The sequence below is a fragment of the Eupeodes corollae genome, chromosome 1, assembly GCF_945859685.1.
Source record: "Eupeodes corollae chromosome 1, idEupCoro1.1, whole genome shotgun sequence".
NCBI classification, from domain to species: Eukaryota; Metazoa; Arthropoda; class Insecta; order Diptera; family Syrphidae; genus Eupeodes; species Eupeodes corollae.
This window is the reverse complement of record NC_079147.1, coordinates 286,059,651-286,072,851: the sequence shown is the minus strand read 5'-3', so window position 1 is coordinate 286,072,851 and position 13,201 is coordinate 286,059,651.

The window sequence follows — 13,201 nt, the reverse complement described above, 5'->3', positions numbered from 1 at the left end:
TTTAACACGAATAACAAAAACACTATCCATAGTATGAATAACACCGATAAAAGCTATAGTAGAGTCTTGCTATGGATGGGTTTTTGACATTTATACGAGTCTCGAATAAATCTTAAGTGATTTATTTCTCAAATGCTGAAACGATTGATATTGCATTTGTATCTCAATGGCTGTGTTCGTTGAGTAGTTGTGCATTTGGAATTATGTATGTGTTTTTCATTGGGGAAAAAATCAATCTGTTAATGTTTATATTATTTAGTTTTGTTAATGAAAATGGACTAGCTGGGCTTTTGCAAAAGAAAACCATAGAAAAGATAATTAACTTTTGATATGTTTCCACCAATGGTTTATCTCAGTTTAGATTAAATAAATCTTTTTGGTGTGTCCACCGCATAAGAAGATTTAAAAATTATTAAGTTTGACAGCACTTTCTAAAATGGAAATGGTTTTTCGATGTTTCTTATGAAGTGCAAGTGGGATAGTCTGATTCGTGTTAAACAATCAAGACCTGAATTGTTCAGCACTATATAAGAATATGCTACCTACTCTATGTGCAATTTTTTTTTAAATTTGATTAAACAAACCTATATTTTTTGTACACAAACATACAAATAAACAGACTATAATGCATTATCGGACAGGAATCGAGGCGAATTAAGCTCATTTCAACTCGGTTCAGGTACATAAAGAATTGAGGCGAGCTTCAAACTTTCGTCCATTTGTGTGTTTGTTTATTATTATTCTGACAGATCTTCTTTCAGTTGTACCAATTTTTAAATACAAAAATCTGGCTACTGCGGATCGTTTTGTTGGCAATTTCTCACTGCAATATATATGGAATACCAAAAAACGCACTTAATCTGAAGAATTCAATACTATCAATAGAAATTACCAGTTTTCTACTAATTTCAAGTAGTTTTTCCCAATAAATTAATTGTAAGAAGCATTTCAAATGACAGTTGAGTTTGACAGGTGTCAAATTCCAGCGCAATCAACTTGAAAATGAAGAAATGAATAAACCTTGAAGTATTATCTGTTGGAGCAAAACTGCAAAATTCAAGTCCAGCTGTTTATTGATCTCTTAAAAATGGATATCAGTGGAAATTGAAAATTCATAGGAACCATATTTATTTTTGAAACTGACACAAGACAAATAGCTATCATTAGTTTTTATTATCATTATTGAAACCGATAATTGATTTTTTTGACAGTTCACTTATGTCATTGAAAATTTCTATTATTAAAAAACAAAGTGTTTCTTGAGATGTTGAGGCTAAGGCCATATACTCAGCCTCTGTGGTGGAGAGAGCGACAGTAGGTTGTTTCTTTGCATTCCACGAAATAGGTCCTCCTTGGTATTTAAAGAGATAACCTGTAGTTGATTTTCTGTCATCTGAGTCACTAGCCCAGTCAGCATCCGAAAGTCCTTCTAAACATCCTTCAATGTCTCAAGTGTATTCTAGCTTGTAATTTATTGTTTCTTTTATATAACGAAAAAGTCGTTTAACCGCTATCCAATGAGATTTTGAAGGATTATTATTTAATCTAAATCTGGGCGACTTACTTGTGCTAGCTTCTTGATATGGAACGGTTTTCATGTAATCACTTTCGTGTTTGCTTTGTTGATGTGTTTCTTTAATAAGCTTTTGGTTAAATTCTAAGGGTGTGGATATCGGATTACAATCCTCCATGTTGAGCCGCTTGAGAATATTCTTTAAGTATGTCCGTTGGTCTATCCATAACTTTCTCTTTTCTCGATCGCGAGCTATTTGCATACCAAGCACCAATTTAGTTTCTCCAAAATCTTTCATCTCGAATGACTTTGCCTTCCCTTCCTAATTCTTTTTTCATCTTTGTTATTTGTAAAAATCAGTATGTCGCCTACGGAAATAGCGACGACAGTTTTAAATGTGCTGTTTGTCTTGTAATAAATACACGGATCGGTTATTGATTGTTTAGGTCCAATTTTCTTTAAAGTTTCATCCAATTTCTTATTCCAAACTCTGCTAGCTTGTTTGAGACCTTACAGTGATTCCTTGAGTTTACATACTTTATTTTGAACATTATCAAAACCTTCAGGGAGATTCATGTAAATTTCTTCGTTAAGTTCACTTTGCAGGAAAGCAGTCACAACATCCATTTCATCGATATCCAAATCATATCGTACAGCCAAACTTAAAAGTACCCTTATGGACGTGTTCCTTACGAATATTTCTTGATAATCGATCCCTTGAGGTTGCGAATACCCCTTTACGACCAATCTAGCTTTATGTTTTTCGACATTACCACTTGCATCTTTTTTCGTCTTAAATGTGTTTGGAATTTATGACTTTCTTTCCTTTTGGTAAAGAAACTATTTCCCAAGTGCCATTTTTCAAAAGAGCTGTATAGCTTTTCTCAATTAGACATATGGTCGCTCTTCATTGCCTCAGCGACTGTCTTTAGATCTTCATTATTGTTGCTGGCCACGTACGATAGATAACCGTATCTTTCAGGTGGATTTCTTATTCTGGTAGATTGTCTCATTCCTTCTGAAGATTCTTCAACAATGAAATCAACTTGAGCATCCAAAAACCTCTGTCTCACCATCTTTTGGAAAAATTTGCTCATGGAAAACTGCTTCTCGATTTATTATGACTTCTTTTTTCTTAACGTCATAGAAGCGATATAATTTTGAGTATCCGTATCGTATCTGATAAAAATGACTTCTTTTCCTTTGGCATCGAGTTTCTTCCGTTTTTCTTTTGGAATGTGAATAACTGCTTGACAACCAAAAACTTTAAGATGCTGCAGATTCACTCTTCTTCCACTCCAGATTTCTTCAGGTGTTTTTTCTTTTGTACCTTTGCAAGGTGTTCTGTTCGTTAAATAAACTGCCGTATTTGCAGCTTCAGCCCAAAAACGTTTGTGTAAACCAGACTCGATGAGAAGACAACGCGCTTTTTCGATTATAGTTTTATTCATTCTTTCTGCCAACCCGTTTTGTTGTGGAGAATATGGAATCGTTGTTTGATGTTGAATGCCTGCATCTGCTAGAATCTTCTTCATCTTAATATTCTTCATCTTAATATTAACGTCTTGAAGAAGTTTGGTTTTAATACTGTCTCCGGTAATAAGAATGAGCTTTGGATTCCCATTATCATTGGCTTCTTCGGGAAGACCAGCTAAAAGCATTGATCCTATCCATTCTTCATCTAGGTTAATACCAACAGACCTGAGCTTGTTCGATGTATTTAAAACATCGTTAACGTACGCATCTACCGTAGAGAAATTTCTCTCTCAAGACCAGAATCTTGAAAAATTTTCAAAAAGAAAATCCCAAATCTCCTTAGCGCTTTTGCAATGTCTTATATGAGGATAAATGGATCTTACAACAAACTCCGCTCCGATTTTGCGCTTAAGAGCTTCGTTGCCTCCTTCTTCGTCTCACTACTATCAGAAACAGCCTTCCGAAGTCCTTTCATTTGGAAAAAAGCTTTAACGGAAAATTTCCAGTCTTCGAAGTTTTCGCTTCCCCGAAGCTTTTCAATGCTGAATTTCGTTTCAGACATCTTTTCTCAATACAAAATTCCTTATTATTTTGTATTTAGATCGTGATAAGGCCCATAACCTGATGTTTTAAGATTCTGAACAGTAATAATATTTATTTTCAATACATCAAACATTATACAAATCAGTACAATTTGATCTCAACTTAACTTTCAACAAAAATCAAACATTTTCGGTTAGAGTAAAATAGTACTCTTTTAGTTTAATGCTCTGGTTCTGAATTCTATATACAATCTTGTGTGTAGCCTGGACCCAATGATTTTCTCTGATCAGAAAATTCATGTACAAAAAATTAAATTTACCAAATTCGGAACTAAAATTCACAAAAATTCAAAGTATGAAACAAACCTTTTTATGAAAAGTGTGAGCTCATCCATAATGTCAAACTCGAAAAACTGTTATTATTATTTTTTCATAACTCTATTACACTTAAAATGAGGAAACTATGAAAACATATTTTCATCTTTCTGTAATTTTTTGTTGGTTTCATAAACAAATAATATTCAACTCTATATGCAATGTTTTCAGTCAAAACAGTCCTAAAATAGTTTATTTCAACTGAAACCATTATAAATTCCGAAACAAAAACAAAACCGAAAATATTTATTACGTAAATTACACACATTTTCTGATAAACAATTAAAAACAAAACCAGAACTAATAACACTCTTCAATGCACTACTTAACGAAAAATATATGAAATTGAATGAGAGTCCACATAACAAGCAATAAACTTAACCAAAGCTAATGTCAAATATCAAAGGAAAAGTTATCAAGAGTTGTCGTTAAATCAAACAGCTACAATGCATTAATGGGTAACTTCGGTAACTTAGTACTTATTTTGGAGCCATTTTACTCGTTTTCGCTATACCTCGTGAAAGTTAATAAAACTTAACGAAACGGTTCATCACCTAAACTAATCTCAATGTTAGGCATGTGTCATATTCTATGGTGTTTCACTATATTATTGGCTGTATTCAATCTTATACAGATAGAATGTCAAAAAAAGAGGCTGTGATGCGACCCACACTGATAACTTCCCATCCCGTCAGTCGATTTGTCTTGCTTAAAAGTTTGTCTAGATTTTATTTTTTTATAAAAAAACCGGACTGTTGGATTTTTATATAAAAATTTCTGAATATCGAAAACAATATTTTCTGTGAAATAAAATAAGTTTGAAGCCAATATTTTTAATTTTTGAAAAGCTATTTGAGTCGAAAGTAAATTTTTATCAACTTTTGCTAATTTTTTTCGGTTTTTAATTTTTTGTAAAAAAAACTGTAAATTCGATTTTTTTCAAAATTTTACTGAATGTTGACAACAATATTTTTTGAAAAATAAAGGTAAATTAGAGCCAATATCTAAAAATTTTGAAAAGATTTTTGAGTCGAAAACCAATTTTTACCAACTTTTATTAATTTTTTTAGGTTTTTATTTTTTGTAAGAAAAACTATCAATTCGATTTTTCTCAAAATTTTTCAGAATGTTGAAAGCAATATTTCTTATAATATAAAATAAGTTTTAAGCCTAAATTTCAAGTTTTTGAAAAGATATTTGAATCGATGTTCAATTTTTACCAACTTTGAGTAATGTTTTTTTTAGATTTTTATTTTTTATAAACAAAAATGTCAATTCGATTTTTCTCAAAATTTTATCAGATGTCAAAAACATTATTCTTCGTTGCACAAAGTTGTTTTGGAGATGAAATCATATTTTAGTGGTCAAATTTTGGAGGTGACAAATTTTTTTTTCAGTTTTTTTGATTTATAAAAAAAACCGTATGATGGATTTTTTTTTCAAAAAATATACTTCTTTGATATCACGATACAATATATTATATAAAATTTAATTCAAGTCTCTAGCGTTTTTGGTTCGTAAGATGTTTAGGGTTTACCAAAATGTTCACCTTTTTTTCAAACTGCTATGGTAAAAAAACCACCCACGCAATTTTCTTGAGAGCCCTTTCTGCATCTTTCTGCCTTATTATCTGTATAACAAAATTTATTTGAAGTCGATATCTCTTCTGGTTCTTGAGCTATGGAAGACGAAAAAACGTCGCCAACGTACGGACGTACGGAAAATTTTCAATTTGACAATCGGACCCATTACAATAACTTCCTATATGGGAAGTTAATAACTTTCTGTTAGTGTTTACGTGCAAAAGAACAGCTAATCCAAAAGAACTGAGATGTCAAAAAGGAATACAAAGGTACCCAACAATTTCTCGTTCAAGTGGTTATCTGATTCAACATATCGTTTAATTTGAAGGAGCCTGAAAATGAATTTCAAAGTTATAATGTTGTTTGATAAAAATTCATTGAATTATTAAAATAACCCATTAAAAACATTATTTTACAATAATTTTAGACCTTGTTTTTTTTGTGACAGTAGTTTTTATTTTTAGCCACCTATCTCAATTTAGGCATACAACTGCGTTCAATAAGGTATCTTATAAAGTTCACCTGTCTAGAATACTCTATGCAATTCGAGATTGAACGCAGTCATTATAGGTAAAGTTTGACATCTCACACTTGGAGTATGTATTTGACTTTGACTTTTGAGCGATGTCTGTTCATATTCTAATCTTGATCATTTATTTCAAATAAAATACAAATAATAACAAACCAAGATCTTTAATTTGGTATGCGGGAAGCCTGAGAAAGAACTTGTGTTCCAAATTCATTGGTATGCCTTACATTGCATGTCATTGAACAATTTGCAATAATTGAAGTTTAAATATGTAGTCTAGTCACACCACACGTTTGCTAACAACAAAACTAATTTCTGATGCTTTCATTAACCTCTAAGCTGTAACTACAGGTATGGGTGCTTTTGATATTAAAATCGTGCAAGGTTCAAGCAACTATACAGCCACATACCTTTACATAGAGCAACCTTTTCTAGGTAAACTCGCAACTCGAATATGAACATGAACGTATAGAAACCGATCAATGGAATGCATCTTCTTCCGTTCTGTCAAACCCACTCTTTTAAAGATGGCCTTTATAATTCATGATTTCCCATCTCTCTCTCTCCCTCTCATCTTTGCTATTCTCACTGACGCTCTCTCTCTCTCCCCGCCACTGACCTTGACTTGAGAAGGTTTTTGTTGTTCCCTTAGTTTTTGGTTTATTAATTAATAAAAAAAAAAGTATAAACAACAGAGTTTCCTATTACAAAGCGGGCGGCCCGACAATTGATAAATTCCAGAATTGATGTGGTGAATGACGGCACGGACGTGGACGGTTGGTTGGACGGTCGGTCGGTCGGTGCGGTAGTGTATAAGTTTCCCTTACACATTGTTTTGTTTTCTTTTTTATTCTATAAGGTAGTAAGGTAGCTACATAACATATGGCTTTATATACAGCGGACAGTTTTTAGTTACTTGCGATGGCATGCATTTAAATTAGCATAATTACTTCTTATATTCCGTCAGTTGGAGTACGAGCAAGCGTTATACCTATTTAGTAGGTAAGGTATATCAATTTCCTGCCATGATAGAGAGTTTAGAAAAATAAAATAAAAACATAAATATGAATACCTCGTTACCTACCTCTTTCATATAAGTTCACAAAATTATACAGCTATGGGCAAAATAATAGGGACACAACTTAGTTTTTGGTAATTATAACTTTGGCAGTTGTAATGTAGGGCAACAAATCCAAAATATAACTATTTTATATTAATGGAAAATATTTTATAACTTACTAACTTACTTAAGGTGGCGCTACAGGCCTTGCTATAGGTGCATCAATAAGCGCCTCATGACCATATGCATCAAGGCTAAATTCGGCAACATTAGCCTGATATGCGCGCACGCCCCCACAGAAGAGAAAGATGACAACAGCAAAGAGCAGTGTCCTAGCTACGATATTAAAATTGTCCTGGGCGATTTAAATACCAAGCTAGGAAGGAAAGACATCTTTGGTGGAATAATCGGGAAGAACAGCCTGCACGACAACACTTCCGACAACGGATTCAGGCTCATAGATTTTGCTGCGGGGTGAAACGTAATGGTAGCCAGTACGCGTTTACCACACCTCAACATCCACAAAGGAACTTGGAGTTCTCCAGATCAATCTACTGTCAACCAGATTGACCATATTGCGATCGACGCCAGACACGCTTCCAGCATCATGGATGTACGAACTTTCCTAGGAGCTAACATGTACTCAGACCACTACCTTGTTGTAGCCAAGGTAACACTTCGAGATTCCAGACCCAAGGCAAAACATGGAGATCCTGGGAGAAGGTACAACGTCGAACGGCTACAATCGCAAGAGATCGCCAAATTCTTTTCCGACCGAGTTACAAGTAACCTCTCTCAAATTTCTCTGCCGCCAACACATTGTATCGAAAACCAGTGGCAGCATTCCCAAGATGCAATCAGAGAAGCCGCCTCTGATGTGCTGGGTTTCAAACAGCCACCAACAAGGAACCCCTGGTTTTGAGGAGGAATGTCGGCAAGCAAATGCAGTTAAACAACAGGCATGCAAAGCTGCGGTGCATAAAAGGACGAGAGCTGCTCATGAGCTCTATGAGCAAAAGAGGCGAGAGGAACGCCAACTTCTCAAAAGGAAAAAAATAGGGCATGAGAAGCGTGCGGTCGAAGATGTTGAGAGGTTTAAAAGCAGGAAAGAAGTTCGAAACTTTTATAAACAGGTGAAACGAAATTTACAAGTACATAAACCTAGAACGGAAGGCTGCAAAGGCGAAAGTGGAAGCATCATAGTGGATTCGCAGTCAATGCCGAGAATATGGAAGAACCACTTCTGCAGACTGTATAACTGCGACGACGAACTGAATTCCGCTGTCAGACAGGATGATCCATTCAACATAGACGACGAAAGCCAACAATCCCGTCCTCCCGACTTAGACGAAGTAAAGATTGCCATATTTAAGCTGAGGTCTAATAAAGCCGCTGGAGCGGATGGCTTGAATGCCGAGCTCTTTAAAGCAGTTGGAGATAAGTTGGTTGGGAGCATGCACCAACTTATCTGTAAGATATGGTCAGAAGAAAGCATGCCCGATGAATGGAACCTCAGTATTGTTTGCCCGATCCCGAAAAAAGGGGACCCTCTAAACTGCAAAAGCCCATCATCAACAACCTGATAGGTCCTTATCAGTGTGGTTTTAGACCAGGAAAGTCCACAGTCGATAAAACATTCACATTACGGCAGATCCTGGAAAAAACCCAAGACCACCAAATCGACACCCACCATCTTTTCATCGACTTCAAGGCCGCATATGACTGCATCTACAGAGACGAGCTTTAGACCATGTCTAGTTTTGGCATCCCTGCCAAACTCTTCCGTTTGTGCAGAATGACCATGGAGAATTCACGCTGCTCCATAAAGATTGGAAACAACTTAACAGAACCTTTTGATGTCAAAAAGGTTTAGACAAGGTGATGCGCTGTCATGCGATTTTTTTAACATCGTATTTGAAAGAATAGTGCAGAGCTCTCACGTCAGCACTAGAGGCACTATATTTCAAAAGTCTGTCCAATTACTAGCATATGCTGATAACATTGGCATAATCGGAAGAACTCAGAGTAATGTCAATGGGGCTTTTGTGAGTATTGAGGCAGAGGCAGCAAAAATGGGCTTAACGGTTAATGAGGGCAAAACAAAGTACATGCTATACTATCAAGAAAGAACATACAACACCGCCGTCTTGGTCAAAACGTCACCATCGACAGACGTAACTTTAAGGTAGTCAAGGACTTCGTCTACCTAGGCTCCGCTGTAAACGCAGAAAACAACACCAGCGCTGAGATCAAATGCAGAATAACTCTTGCTAACCGCTGTTTCTTTGGACTAAAAAAGCAATTGAGTGGTAAAGTCCTCTCTCGAGGGACCAAAGTGTTGCTATATATAACCTTGGGTCGGTTCGAGAGAAAAGTTTCTTCGTGTAATCTACTGTCCCTATGCATCGAAGGCGAGTGGAGGAGAAGATGGAACGCCGAGCTGTACGGGAAGAAGAAGGGTAAAAGTCCAACGACTGAGATAGCTGGGTCACGTAAAGCGCATGGAAACCAATGCACCGGCCTGGAAGGTCTTCGAATCCACACCCACAGGACAGCGCAGTAGAGGAAGACCGCGGATCAGGTTGCACGCACAAGTGGAAGATGACCTCATCCAACTTGGAGCGCAAAATTGGAGACATATAGCTAGGGAGTAGGGACCAAGCTAGATGGAAAAGTTTGTTGTATTTCGTAAATAATTCTTAATTTGGAATCGGAGTCCATTTGCTAAATGCTTCTGAAAAGGCTGTCAAGAAATGTGAGCGCTTCTTTTAAATTTTAAAAAAGAAGCTGGTAACTTCTCATTCGTGTCTATCTGTCTAAAGGTCTTAATAACTATTAATAACAACATTTCCTGCAAGATAAAAACAGTTTGAAGACATATAATAATAATAATATGTTTTTAGGAAACTTGAGTCAATAATATTTTTTAATGTGGGTGAGTCTATATTATGCAGTTCTAAAATTACTTAAAGATGTTTTAAATTTTTAATTTGACTGCTCCTTATGTAAATAGTTATATTTATAAAGAAAAAATTGACATACTCGTATATCAAAGTCAATCAAAAAATTCTGCATAAAAATGTATACCTGGAATTATTTTTCAAGTGTTCCTATTATTTTGACCACCTTTATTGTAAACTTCTATTTAATAATTCTCTGTTTTTTGTTTGTGTACAATTAAGGCCAGCAGTGAGAAATGTCCCTATTATTTTGGCCACAACTGTATATTACTCTCCTATAGATGTATACATGTACGAGTATGCAAATTATGAAAGGTATCAAATGCAATCTATTACTCGTTATATTGACAGTTTCTATAAACGAAAGGTAATGGTGCGTTCATACTACTTATCATATTGTTCATTGTTATCGTAATGTTAATATGACGTGTTATATGACTGGAGTGCTAGTCGATTGCAATTAAATTGAATTAATTGATTTCATTAGAATTTTTAAATTATGAAACATAATTTTGATGACAAATAGGGAAATGGTTTCCGTTTTGTAGAATAATGACCGGAAGAATATCAAAACGTGATGATTTTATAAAAGTTTATAGCGCCTATTATTGTCAGTTATATTTTTTAATTGAAGCTCTAAGTTAATTAGATTAGCTCTAAGTAAAGTTAGTCAAAAAAAAACTAAATACAATTTCTACTAGCTGTGATTTTTTTGGAGATCTGTTAAAGTCAAACAGCTATTCCACTAGCCATATAATAATTTCCGATTCAATTGACATAAAGTCCTTATTGAGATTTTATTTAGAGACACGTGTTTAATGATTTTCAAAAGAATAGGCGTTTATCTTTTTTAGTTCAAAAAAGAGTTCCGAACAGAGTCCGAGCATGTCAAGCATGCTCCGAACATCCTCTTGACAAAGTGTGCTAAGAATTACTTTTAAAACACAAATGAGCATTTAGCTGTCGTTATTTGACATTTTGTCCATTTACTTCTCATTTTCATCTAGATAAACAAGAAATATAATTAAAAAGAAAAAACTAAAAAATACAGACAAGTATTTAAATTATTTATTGAAGAAAGCAAATGATAAAGATTTTTATGCTTGTGTTGAGGACTCAAATAGGTTTGTTCAATTATTTTATTCTGAGCGCAAACACAAATACGCTTCATCTTCGGCTTTGCCTGACGTTTACGAGTTCAGCGAGGAATTCAATGCATGCTATCACAATAAAGCTTTGACCTAACGTTTCATTTGACAATCGTAAAGAAATAACGTAATGTGACTCCAAACGGAAGCTCAACAGTGCTGTAAAAAAGTCAACGAACAAAATGCATTTGCTTTTGGAGAGATTCCCATTGGCTCAACGTAACGCAGTTGAAGCCGAAGCTAAAGCGTGTTTGTGTTTCAGCCATCAAGAATCAAGAAAATTTGATGTAAATAAAAGGTTAAAAACTTTTGAGAAATATTTTGTTGCTTAGTTTTACAAAAAGTTCTTTTACCGATGTCAATCTTCCAAACAGTCATCTAAGACATTTAGCATACTAAATTTTCATTATTTTCACTTCATCGAAGTGAAAATGCGATTTACAAATTTTAAACCATTTTCAGAATGTGTACATTAGCAATATATGAACTTATAGGATTTCAAATGAAATAAAAATAATATCAAAACAAAATTACAGTTTAAAGCCTAGTACATACTTGTGAACCATCTCGTGAACCCATACAAATTTCAGTTTTTGGTTCACCCGTGAACTTGCTCGTGAAGCTGAGTGGAGAACAAAATGGAGAGTTTTCGTTCACGGGCAATTCACGTGCAAAATGTACGGGAACTGTTGGTGAAGCTGAAGTCTAATGTTCACAACGTGTACTCACAAGTGTGTACCAGTGAGCAATGTCAAAAGTTCATTTTCTCCACTGACGAACGTTCACTTCACGAGGAAGTATGTACTAGGCTTAAAAACGAATGTGTTTTATATCTTCCCTATAAAACCTACATATTTCACATATTTTCCTGATAATAAGCCAAATAGTCATTTAAAGAACTTGAAAAAGATTGCGATCAATAATTGGAGCATTTTTCTGACGTTTATATCATTCAGCAGCACAGAGTTATTTATTTCGTGGTTTTAGTTGGTAGGCCTGACATTCTATACACTAATGTCATTTGAAGTGTCATAATATTTATTGAATGTTTGCCATCTATGCTAATAGATCTTTTAAAAACTCAAAACTTACTACAAAAGTGTTGATTCAAAGGTAGATACTTTTCAAAAATTATGCGATGATTACTTACTTACTTACTTAAGGTGGCGCTACAGTCCGGGGCGGACCTGGGCCTCAACCAACAAGCGTCTCCAGCCAGCTCGGTCCCTAGCTAGCTGTCTCCAGTTTCGCACGCCAAGTTGGTTGAAGTCCTCTCCCACCTGTGTGCGCCACCTGAGTCGCGGTCTTCCTCTACTGCGCCGTCCCTCGGGATTGGATTCGAAGACTTTCCGGGCTGGAGCGTTGATGTCCATCCGCTCTACATGACCTAGCCATCTAAGCCGTTGGACTTTAATTCTGCTAACTAGGTCAGTGTCGCTGTACAGCCCGTACAGTTCGTCGTTATATCTTCTCCTCCATTCTCCATCTATGCGTACGGGACCCAAAAATCACCCGAAGAATTTTTCTCTCGAAGCATCCTAAGACGCTCTCATCTTTCTTTGACAGGGTCCAGGCCTCAGCGCCATAGATGAGAACCGGGATGATGAGAGTCTTATAGATGGTGATTTTACATGCATCGGTAAGATCTTTTCCGACCTTGATAGAGCAGCGTGCATTCTCCATCGTCATTCTGCACAAACGGATAAGTTTGACAGGGATGCCAAAACTAGACATTGCTCGGTAAAGCTCTTCCCTATAGATGCTGTCATACGCGGCTTTAAAATCGGTAAAGAGATGGTGGGTATCGATTTAAAGCTCCTGGGTTTTTTCCAAGATCTGCCGTAGTGTGAATATTTGGTCGATAGTGGACTTTCCTGGTCTGAAGCCACACTGATATGACCTATCAGGTCGTTGACGAACAGCTTCAGACGTTCACATAATACGGCAGAGAGGATCTTGTACGCAATGTTAAGGAGACTGATGCCTCTGTAGTTGGCGCAGTTTAGAGGGTCTCC